Genomic DNA, 12,577 nt, shown 5'->3' with positions numbered 1-12,577 from the left:
GCTCCGGGCCTCGCTCCTGGCCGAGGCCGCCCGCGGGTCTCCCGGGGCCCTTCCCGCCGCGCAGCCGAGGAGGAGGAGGCGCGAGGGACATGGCCACACTGCCCTCCAGTGGCCGCGCCGCGGCACGGCAGGCGGGGCCGGGGTTCGGACCCCAGACCTCGCTCCTCCGGGCCTCGCGGGGCGTGCAGCTCCCCGCGACGGTGCCCGGGAACCGCCCGCAGCGTGCGCAAAGCCGGACCGCCGGTGTCCGCCCAAGCCGGAGGATTTCCACTCCTAACAGGTCGCGGGTGAGGGAGCTGTTGGCCTGCTGGCCCTGGGGCCGCACTTGGAGGCCGCTGGCTTGGTTCTTCCGCTTGTCATGCACTCATTCAATGTGGAACGCGTGTGGAAAAGCACAGAAGGTACACCGTGGCCACCCTCATGGGACCTAGCCAGGCGGGGGAGACAGACTTGTTCCAGTACCCTCATAAATAGATACGAGTCCTGCCGGGGATGTGGCTCAGTGGCACCGCACCTGCCCCTCAGGTGTGAGATCAGGAGTTCAATTCCCAGTACCAAACCTAAACCAAACCAAAAGTAATGAGTCCCTCTGCAAAGGTTTCCAAATTCCTGTGACAGAGCAGAACAAGGTGCCCTAAGCACATAGGTGATGGGGAATTACAGAGGCCTCTGATGTGGGTTTCCAACTTTCAGATGGTGCAAGAGCAGTATGGTTTTCAGCAGAAACCACGCCTCAATTTTGAATGTGGATCTTTCCTCAGGCTAGCAACATGCCTGCAGGACTGTCTCTTGAAGGGATATCCCAGTCAGCCCAGGCCCTCTCGAGGGACACGGTGCTCCGCAGTGTGCCCTGCGAAGCTGTGATGTCGGGAAGTTACGGTATAACAGGCACTTAGAGGACGGGGATGTAGTTCAGTGGCGCGGCGCCTGCGTGGCAAGCATGAGGTCCTGAGTTTGGGTCCCGATACCACAAAAAAAAAAAAAAAAAAAAAAGATATGTAATTTACATTGGGCCTAAGGAAGCTATCAGGGATGGTCATGGAGGACATCCCTTACACAGAGATGAGAGGTCCTGGGAAGGACGAGATGGAGTGGACATGGGGCCCAGAAAGAGCAGGTAGAAAGAAGTAGGCCTTGTACGGGATGCAGAGCTGAGAGCGGAGCTGGGGCGTGGAGCTGGGGCGGTGCACCCGCTCCCCAAGGCCCCTTTACCAGGGCCACCCTCAGAGAGAGGCAACCTCTTCATGCCAAGAATGCTGCCCACTTCGAGAATCTTAGCCCTTGCCCCTTGGCCCTGGCTCAGATTGGCTCGGTTCCAGACCCTTCCTTTCAGCCGAAGGAGTCACATGCGATGGAAACAGCTACCCAGGGGCACACTGGACAGCGCCTTGGGATCAGCTGCGACTCCGCCCTGGGTCACTATAATGTGGCATGACACAGGCTCCAGAGGGATGGCCTGCCCTCGGGAGGCAGGAACTGGGACGCGCCATCCTGCCCCAGCCTACCCCTGCACCTGCCGCTGGGCTGATAACACCCTGATGACTCCAGGGCAGTTTGCTGGGGCTGGCCAGACAGCGCTCGGCAGCCAGGAATTCTGTTGTGTGATGTTGGCGACTTGGTCTTGCTGCCCACTTCTTGCCGTGAGTCCTGTCCATTCCCTCCCAGTTTCCAAGTCAGAAAATGGGTGAGAGGCCAGGGAGGTAGCTAGGAGAATAAAGCGCTTGCCTGGCAAGTGCAAGGGCCTGAGTTCAATCTTCGGTTCCACCAATAGAAAGGAGAGGAGAGAAGAAAAGAGACGAAAGAAAGTCATATTAGAAGATCTCCAAGCCCAGCCCACTAGCATCCTGGGAGTATCAGCATATCCCAATACATTGTAAGAGTTTTGGTGTAGAAGAACACCAAAAAGAACAACTGTTCTAGGAAAAAGAACAACTGAAAAAAAAAATGCAACTAGTCCAATGCTGCTAATAATTCTGTGTGATCTGCAAGTGACTTAGCCTGTGAGCCTCAGTTTTCTCATCTGGGAAATGGGAATAACACAATACCTGCTTCTTCTCATCATTCTGAAGATTAATAGTAACAGCCGCCACTTAACTGGTGTTTCCTCTGCACCAAGCACTCAAGGCTCCTCATGAGGTCATGTGCAGGAGCACTGGCCCACGGGCAACGAGGAGGAAGGCTCTGTCATGGGAGCCTTGTTATTTCACAATAGTCCTGGTGCTTCTGCGGTTGTGGGTAAGTTTAATAGGTGGAAAATGCTCAGCAAGCCCTTGGCACATAGTAAGCACTCAATAAATGGTGGCCTTCATTATGAGCCAGAGCAGATAAGATAAGCTCCTGTGAGAGTCCTGCAGCAACCCGAGTGTGCGGGGTGGGCGGCCCGAGCGCTCGCTCGCTCGCTCTCGCACTCACCCAGGTTCCCTCTGGAGCCAGCCCCTGCCTGGTGGCTGCTTCCCAGGGCTGAGGCTGCAGCTCTTGTGCTTCCCAGGGAGCAGCTAATTAGCCTCCCTGCAGCAGGGAGCGCCCCAGATGAAAGGTGCTGAATAGGCCGCAAGAGCAAGGCGTGACCCCCATATTTATAGCCAGGGCTCCCGTGGGTGGAGAGGCAGGCTGCGTCGGGCCTCGCCTTCTTTATGACAGAAGTTCTCAGGAAAGGAGCTAGCTGCAAGGCTTGGAGCCTGAGAAACACCTGCAGGGGGTGGGTGGGGGTTTGGAAGCAGGGGCAGAGCTGCCCCAGGCCCACACTGCTGCCAGGCCTGGAGCTTTGGGAACCAGAGACAGCCTAGGGTAGGGTGGGTCAGCGCTGGCTCTGGTGCCGTGTTGATGGGCCAAGAGCCCAGCTCTCTGCTGGCCACTGCGTGTCCCAGAGCCTCAGCTTCCTCATCTGTTAAGTGGGAATAAGGACAGCACTCGGTACCAACAGGCCCTGGTGCCCACAATGTAAATGAGGACTCACTCTTGTGTTCATTCCATAGCTACTGATTAAGCACCTACCCTGCGCCCCGCACCAGGAACTGGAAATAAAGTGTTGAACAAAACAGAGCAAGTGTTTACTTGATTGAATGACAGGCTCCAGAAGTGAGGCGGGCTGTGGCTGAGGCTCAACGGTAGAGTACTTGCCTAGCATGTGTGAGGCCTGGCTTCTCCTCCCAGTATCCTAAGCAGGGAGCAGAGCAGGTACCGAGGCAGGTAAGGCAGGAGTGGGCAGATTCAGAAACAGACCAGGGACAGAGCTGTGGCATATGCTAATCCCAGGCCCCTGGGAGGCTAAAGCAGGAGGATTGAGAGTTCAAGGCTACCTTGGGCAGTTGTGTAATACCCCCTGCACCCCAAGATAATTTTTAAAAAAGCCCTAGGGAGTAAGTCCCCTCCAAACCTCAAAGAAAGGAAAGAGAACCAGGAAGGAAGGGACCATCAGCAGCCCAGGAATCTAGCCCCGCACCTGACCCCTTGGTCCATCTGCCCCTGGTTAGGGGCAGCCCAGTCTAGGCACTGCCTGACTCCTGCTTCTACTCCAAGTGCAACCCAGTGAGGCGGCCAACTCGTTAGCCACCGGGTGAAGCCACCTCCCGCCATCCTAGCACCTCCCTTTGCGCTTGCCCTTCTAGCGCCTCCTGCCGCCTGTGGATCCTCACTAGCCATGAGGATCGCGGCTCCTGGTCTTTTTTGGAGGTTTATGCAACAAGATGAATCATTTAGACTCAACCCAAAAATGGGCATGTGAAAGGGGCAGACGCTTCTTAGATGAAGAAGTGCAAACAGCAAATTTGAAATCAATATGGACACTGTGGGTCATTCGAGAGATGCAAATTAGAACAACACTGAGGGGTGTGGGAGGGAGGGGTTCTCCACTGCTGGTGGGAGTGTAGACTGGTACAGCCAATATGGAAGTCAGTGTGGAGATTCCTCAAAAAACTAAAACTAGTCTCACCCAACTGTTTCCTTTCTTGGTATATTCCCAAAATGGTTAAAAGCATCATGGCACAGTGACAGATGCATACCCATGTCGACAACAACACCATTTCTGATAGCTGAACCTTGGCAGCAGCTGATATACCCATTAACAGATGGCTAAGAACATGTATTTATATGCAGTGGAATACTATTCTGCCATAAAAAAGACAAATTGGAGACATTTTCAGATAATAGATGTATCTTGAGACCATAATATTAAGTGAAATAAATCAGACACACAAGTCTAAGTACCAGCATCTCATTTGTCAAGCACGAGAAATAAAGTAAATAAAGAGCAAAACGGAAGATGCGTGTGCAAGGAGGAAAAGCATGTTCAAGTGGATAGAGGAGCAAGGGGGGGAGGAGGGGAAGGGAAGGAAGGAAGAGAGGATTTTTAAAAAGAATGGGGAGGGCCAGCGAGATAGCTCAGTGGACTAAGCGCCTGCTTAGGCAAGCCCAGGACTGTGGTTGATCCGTAGCACGACAGGCCCCGCCAGCCCCGCCCCTGGGCACGCTGAGCCAGCCCCCAAGACCAGATGTGGTGGTGCACACTGTAATCCCAGTGCTGGCGAGGCTGAACACAGGGGATCACTATGAGTCCAAGCTGTGGAGTGAGACCCTATACCCGCCCCCCCCCAAAAAAAAAGATTTAAAAAATGGTAGAGGGAAAGGAAAGGAGGGGAATGGGAAAAAATGAATTAAGACATTATGTGCAGGTACAAATTCTCTATGATAAAATCTTATGTATAAATAAATAAAAGCAGATTAGACTGGGGAGATAGCTCAGTAGTCTAAGCACCTGACTGGCAAGCGCAAGGACTGGAACCCCAGGGCACAGAGCTGGAGAGGCGGGGGGACTGAGGCAGGAGGCCTACTATTAGCCCAAGCTGCTTAGCAAGCTCCTGTACCAAATAAATACATTAAAAGATTAAAAATAATATGAAAATAATAGTAGGTTAGACTTTTTTTAATGATTTTTTTGTTGTTGTATTAGGGAAGGATCTATAGGGTGTTCAGGGTCTCACTACTAGATAGGACGCATAGTGATTCTCCTGTTTACAGCCTCCCAAGAGCTAGGATTATAGGCATGCGCCACCACACCCAATCTCAATTGCCTTCTCAGTGTGCCCTGGGGGCGCAGCCGGCAGGACAGACCCCAAGGATCGAACCCCCAGCCCCTGAACCCGCTTGCAGGTGCTTTAATCTGCTGAGCTATTAAATTGAATCATTTTAAAGTGACCAAGTGAGTGGTACATTCTGTTTTGTGAGCTGCACCCCTAGTTCCAAAACATTACATCACCCCAAAAGGAAACCTGTACCCGTTAAGCGGCTCTGCCCCCAGCTCTGGAAAGCACGGCCCTATTTCCCATCTCTGCTGCTGCTTTACCTGTTCTGGATATTTCTTATTTCCAAACGCTTTGTGCCTGGCTTCTTTTGTTTAGCATAATGTTAAGGTTTGCCTGCCCAGCAGCTTCTCTGGGTGGTTAAATAGGGCGCTGCTCCATCATACACCACTTTTGCAGATAGAGAAACAGACTCGGGGCAAACAGGTGACACCCAAAGGTCCCAGGAGGGACCCCACCCCACGCTGAGGCCACACTGGACATGCACACTGTCTCTGCGGCCGGCTCCTGGCACTGACCCTGGCGCCCTCCTCCGGGAGGAAGGCTCCTGAGGCGTGCAGGCTGCTGCACAGGCAGCGTGCTGACCTCCTCTGAGGTCACTTCTCACAGACTCTGGGGCACAGTGAGACGCCCTGCCCCCTGCCCAGGGATGGCCAGAGGGCACTGCAGAGGCCACCGCCTCTGGGGAATTCCAGCCACAGGCCAGCATGGGCCACACGGCCTCCTGGGCTTCAAGTCCTGCTCCCAGCTGGGTTAAGCACTGGGAGATGCTGGGCCCTACAGCCGTGTGGCGAGCACACGGGTCAGGAATGCTGTCCCTGAGGGCAAAGCGGAGTGGCCCAAACTGCAAGAGAAACATGCTGGGAGCAGGACAGAGTGGCCCAGCATCAGCAGCCAGCACCAAGCTTGGTGAAGTCCCCTCTGGCAGCACTTGGCACTGCCCATGGCAGGGACCTCATCCTCAGGAAAGCAGCTACCCTGTCAGAAGGCCATAATGCAAGGGCCCAGACACCTGCCTGGGAGGCTCAGGCACAACACAGCATACCCCGCCATGTGCCCCTGCACTGACGGCAGGTCTGCCTGGGGCCAGGGGTCATTTATTACACTAATTCAGTGCTAGCCACTCTACTAGACAACAAGGATATAAAAGCTTTTCTAAGACCCCACAGAAACTGCACACCTGTAATTCATGCTACTTGAGAGGCTGAGGCAGGAGAATCTTGAAGCTCCCACAATGTAATGAAACCCTGTCTCAAAATAAAAGATGAAAAGCATTGGGGATGGAGCTCAGGGAAAAGCACTTGCCTAGCACGTGTGAGACCCTGGGTTCCACCTTCAGCACCCATGAGAGAAGGGACAGGGCTGGCCTGATAGCTCAGCAGACTAAAGCGCCTGCTTAGGCACAGCGCACCAGCTGGCCAGGGTTCGATCCCCAGCATGCAGTGTCGGCTCTGCCACCAGGGTGCCCTGAGATGGTGATTGAGACTGGGCATGGTGTCCTGTGCCTGTAATCCCAGCACTTGGGAGGCTGAAAACAGGAAAATCATTACGAGTCAAATCTACACAGTGAGACCCTGTACACCCTGTAGACCCTGTACTAAATACAGAAGAAAAAAAAAGAAAAAGAAAAGGAGGGAGGAGGGAAGGAGGAAGAAGGGAAGGAAGGAAGGAAGCAAGCAAGAAAGCAAGCAGGGCAGAGTGGTACACACCTATAATCTCATCACTCTGTAAGGCTGAGGCAGGAGGATCACAGGTTCGAGCGCAGCCTGGGCAACTGTTGTGAGCCTCTGAAGCTGGAAATTGATCCTCTGGCCTGGACATTGTGGGCTATTGGTCACTAGGCAACCTTGTGTCTTGCAACTTTGCAAAGGTATAAATAAACGTCCTTACACTATTGTTCAGGGGTCCTTTGCCTATCAGGCTTGGTCCACCACCTGACCTCAGCTATTATCTCTCGTCTTTATTTTCTCAATCCTTTTGCTGCAAGAGACCAATAGATCCCTCCAAGCAACTCAGTGACTTAAGGAGATCCTGTCTCAATATATAAGGGGGAGTAGTTAGTGTGAAGGTCGAGAGTTCAATCCCAGTACCAACATACATACATACATACATACATACATACCTAAATATGTGGCTCAGAGCTTCCAAGAACCAAACTAATCATGACCACGTGGCCAGCAGCAGGGTCACAAGAGGCAGGGCCCTGCCTAGGGCATCTATGTCTGCGGGTGACTGAGCCTATTTGGGGCAGCAGTCTTCTGGACCCCAGTACTGGCCTCTGGACCCCAGTACGTACACACACACACACACACACACACACACACACACACACACACCACTGTACCTCATCTCACCAAAGTGAGAAAATCAGACCAACAGCACAGGACTGGGGCTTGGGCGCCTTGACTGCCACTCCTCAAGTGCACTATTACCCAGGACAGGGGCACAGGCCAGCTGAGGGCATGGGGAGGCGGCTGAGGGCACGGGGAGACCCAGGCAGCGTCAGCCGCCTTCCCCAGGTGGTCACACTGCCGCCGCCCCAGCCATGATGACGAAGGTGGCAGGCTCCTATGGGCAGGTCACAACACCACTTAAGCCACAAGGACTTCACCGACCACTCGCCCAGGGTCACAGTGCCTGCATGGAGCCCTGGCATTCTGGTCTGACTCCCACCACAGCTCTACTTCAGAGCCCTGCTGGGAGAGGGATGAGCCTGGGCTGGTCCCAGGGGCAACCCGGGCTCTTGAGGGGCGGCAAGGACAGGCAGCCCAAGAGTACCCCAAGGTGGGACACAGCGCCCAGGGTCCAGTGCTCATGAGCACTGGTTAAAGCTCTGGGCGTGCAGAGATGCTGAAGCCCATGCACATGTGTGCCCAGGGAGGAAGGTGCATACATCCCGTCTTACAAATGAGAAAACTGAGGCGCAAGGAGATCTGAGATTTGAGAGGCCAGGAAGCAGCACTGTCAGGGCCCCACACACCCACTCAGAACTTCTCTGTTGGCTGTGCTCAGACCCAGAACTGGCGTCTGGTTGTCCAGCACTCACCAGATGGGGATAGGTGGGCAAGGGAGTGGGCGAGGGGGTCGGTGAGGGGACGCAGGCTGTGTGGACAGGTGAGACAGTGACCGCAGGGCTCAGCTAGACAGAGGCAGCTGCTGCTCTCCAAAGCCTCCAGGAAAGAAAAACCACCCGAGAAAGCGGTGGGCCCTGTGTCACGCTGAACACCCAGGAAAGACGCCCCAGGACCCCTGCACCACAAGGCCAAACAGTGCCCTGGCCTAGTCTCTCACGACAGGCCTTCGGTGCGCACTGCTCAAGAGGAACCCTGTGTGGGCCTGCACGCGGCGAAAGAAGAGGCAGAGGCTGCCTGAGGTGGAAGTGGGTGGGGCCAGGAGGCCCTGCCTGCTGCCCTGTGAAGGAGGTGGCGCCACCGGGCTTACCTGGAAGGGCTGTGACCTGCTGTGGAAATGGCTCCCCAAGGGGTCACTGCTCTGCATGGAACCTGAGAGCCCCAAAGCTGGGGGAGGGGCGCTGCAGGAGTCCCCAAGCCACCCCAGCCCAGGCATGAGTCCCGAGGAGAAAGCGAACAGTGTGATCAAGATACATAATGAGGGGGCTGGTGAGATGGCTCAGTGGTCTAAAGCACCTACTTGCAACAAGCTTAGCAAAGCACAGGGACCACGGTTCAATACCCCAGCACCACATGCCAGTGAGCACCGCCTCCTGGTGGGCTGAGCTGGCCACACACACACACACACACACACAAATAAATAAAAAAATAAAAAAAAAAAAGATACATAATGAATGTTCACATTTTAAAAAACTAGCTGGCCGCAGGGGGGGGGCGGGGGGGAATGGGGAGGCTGAGGCAGGAGGATCACTGCAAGTGCAAGGCCGGCCTGGGCAACACAGCCGGTTCAAGGCCACCTGCACTGCATAAGGAGACCCCCTCTCTCCCTCTTTCAAAAAAAAGCAATTATAGTAAAAGATACATTGCTGCACTCCAACTTCAAAGGCACGGGTCCCGGCGCACTGCCCCCTCTTTTGGGGAGTCCTCTTTTGTGAGCGCCTTTGCGAGGCATACACAGAAGCAGCATGGTTGGCGCTGCCGAGTGCCAGCCCGCAGGAACGCGGGCTTGTAGAGTACCACGGTCCTCCTCCACCCGACTCACCAGATCCAGCCTGTGTGACTTCTGCCTCTGCCTCAGTGACCACGAGGCAGCCACGCAGGACTTCCGGAAGTGCTTCAGCCAGCGCCCAAGCCAGTGGGATAAAGGGATTGGACGCGAGGGGAGGGCCCTGAGGGGGACTGACCATGGGCCTTTTACTGTAATGCATTTTATTTTGCTGGGCTTTTTTTTTTGGTTTTTTTGCGGAACTGGGGATTGAACTCAGGCCCGTGCGCTTGCCAGGGAAGCGCTCATTCCATTGAGCCATCTCCCCGGCCCCTGTAATGCATTTTATTTTTTTTTTAATATTTATTTATTTGTTTGTTTATTTATTTATTTTGTGTGTGGCCAGCTCAGCCCACCAGGGGGCGGGGTGGGCTGGCATGTGGTGCTGGGGGATTGAACAGCGTCCCTGTGCTTTGCTAAGCTTGTTCTAAGTAGGTGCTTTAGACCATTGAGCCATCTCACCAGCCCTGTAATGCATTTTAAAAAGCAACAATTCACTTTATTTTTCGATCACACTGCTTACCTGGACCAAGGCAAGATCATGTTTACCTGGACCAAGGCAAGGTCAGTCCCGTGGGTTAAAGTGAAGCCACATCCTACATCCCCGCCGATTCTCGGGGAGGCTGAGGCAGGCAGGGGCAGGCAAGGTGGGGGATCTGGAGAACCAGGCCAGCGCTGCACTTCAGGCCAGAAGACCAGAGTCCTGTAGGAGTGGCTTCCCTCCCCCTCGCTAACTGCAGCTGGGCTTACAAATTAAAACGACAGGTTACAAGGAGGAGACATTGAACGGAGGAACATCCACATTTCACTAGGTTCCTCTGGTCCACGTGTTGCCTCTCCAACTGAGACTCGGAGGGTCAGATGAATGGAGTCTCTCCCCAGCCCCAAAGGAAGGAGGACTGGAGGATCAGGGCCCCGGAAACCAGGCGCTCACCACCCTGGCCTGAGCAGAACTGGGCAGGGTTACGACCCACTACCCTCAAGTGGGGGTCTTCTGGGGAAAGAAGACCCCGCCATCCTGGAGAAAGCCACCAGATCAGGCTGGGCTTGGGCTTGGCAGTTGTGGGAGCAGAGTGTTTAGGGCCAGAGGCTTTCGGGTCCACTAGGTTCCCTGAGTACGAGTGGGGGGGAGAGCGGGAGAGCGAGGAGGAGGGGGAAGAGAAAGGTGGGAGGGGAGATGGCGGCGGCGAGCGCCCTCTGGTGGCCGGCCCTGGCAAGGCCGAGGGGCGCCTGCCCGCTCCACCGAGCTCTAAGGGTCCCAATCAACTTCAGCCTCCTACTGGGAGCACGGAACCACTGCCCGTGGGTTTCGTGGGCTTGGGGCAATCATTTCCAGTTTACAAACGAGAGCGGGGCATTTCTCAGGCGCAAACAGGTAGTAATGGGCAGAAGCCCGCTTCAGCTGCCCAGATTTTAGCCAGAGGTCATCGCCAGCCAGAGATGTGGCACTTCCTGTCCTGTCACTGGCTCCCACGGGGAGGAAACGGGCTGTTCCTTCTCTCCTGGGGAAAAAGGAACACAAAGGACTTTCACCTGGTAGCCCCGTGGGAAAAGTAAGGGGTCCACGCGCACTCAGTCCATGTCTAGGTTACTTCCAGCAGGGCCAACCCCAAATTAAATCTCAAAGTATTTAAAAAGATAGCACAGGGGCTGGTGAGATGGCTCAGTGGTCTAAAGCACCTACTTAGAACAAGCTCAGCAAAGCACAGGGACCGCGGTTCAATCCCCCAGCACCACATGCCAGCCAGCCCTGCCCCCTGGTGGGCTGAGCTCCCCACACACACACAAATAAATAAATTTTTAAAAAATATATTTAAAAAAGATAGCACATACCCATATGCAACAAATAAAACAAAAATCCACCCATTTGCGGTAACAGAACCATACATTCGTATGCAACCAATGGATTCAAGAACAAAATCACAAGAAAAAAAATACTCATAAGGAAATGAAAACAACACTGCAGAATTTATGAAATATAGAAAAACAGGGTGGGGAAATAGCCCAGCAGCTTAAGGGCCTGCCTGGCAAGGGCAAGGTCCTGAGTTCGATCCCCAGTACCACAAAAAGAAACACAAAAACAGTGCTAAGGGAGATTATAGCTATAAACACCAATATAGGGGCAAAAGTGATAGGTTCTTGCCCCAGTATGAACTGCTAAAATCAATATAGTGGTCATCTATTATGGCCAATGCCCTTAAAACAAAAGCCCATCTTCCCAAGACCACCTCCCCCATCTTCTCTAACTTAGCCCAGGACATAATTTACTTGCACCCTTCCCGCTGCCTCATGGAAGACCACCCAATCTGCTCCTCAGGTATATCTAAACATCTCCTTCAAACTCCACCCCTGACAAAGGCCATGAAAGCCTCAGCCTCCCTTTGTTCCAACCGAGAAACACAAAATTCCTCATCCTCCACATTCTCTCCCGTGTCCTCAAAGAAAATAAAGCCCCTTTCCGTTCTTCCTTCAGCCTGCTTCTCTGCTGTGCCGAGAATCTATCAGGAATAAACTGATAAAGATTAAAAAGGAAAAAACAATAAATGGGGGGAAGTATGCAGATTTATTGCATACGTGAGGACTGTTGGGAGCCCCCAAGCTGGAAATTGATCCTGTGTGGGAGGGCAGGATGCAGCCTCAGTGCTTAAAGCAATCAAGCTACCTCAGTCTTGAGAAAAAACATCCTGCCTGACACTGTGAGCTATTAGTCACGAGACAACCTTGTAAAGGTATAAATAAAGGTCCTGACTATTGTTCTGGGGTCCTCTCATCAACTAGGCAGCCGGCTGACTTAGAATCTTTTTAAACACCTCATTTCCATAAAGGAATATGGGATGTAGACAATTTTCAAGGGAGGTGATGATTTTAAGGGAATGGACTTGAGACCACGCAGTGGCCTAAGAAATGGTCTGTTTGGCCCACAGAATGAATGATGGTTTGTGAATGTTTGTCTTAAAGCTATTGAATGGGATCAAGTAGAAAACAATGGTGTGTGACAAGTCTTTCAAGGTGTGTTGACAGACCTCAGCCCCTCTTTCTGCAAAACCTTGGGTCAATGGAAACCCAGGGAAGGTACTACAGGGAGACAATTGCTTCCTTCCTTAGCCTAACCTGTACGCAGATAAAGGGAAGCTCTACAAACAATGACCACTCTTTAACTCCCTGAAAGTCCCTTCTTTTAAAAAAAAATCAGCATGCCAGGATGCTGTATTTTTTTTTTTCTTTTTGGTAGCAGGAACAAGATGTTGTTGTTGTTTTTCCTTTGGTACTGGGAACAGGGGGCTGTATTTTATGACAGCCCATGAACTCCTACACCATGTTAA

This window comes from Octodon degus, unplaced genomic scaffold (genome assembly GCF_000260255.1).
Source record: "Octodon degus isolate 3935 unplaced genomic scaffold, OctDeg1.0 scaffold00007, whole genome shotgun sequence".
Classification (NCBI taxonomy): Eukaryota; Metazoa; Chordata; class Mammalia; order Rodentia; family Octodontidae; genus Octodon; species Octodon degus.
This window is presented reverse-complemented; position numbering follows the sequence as displayed.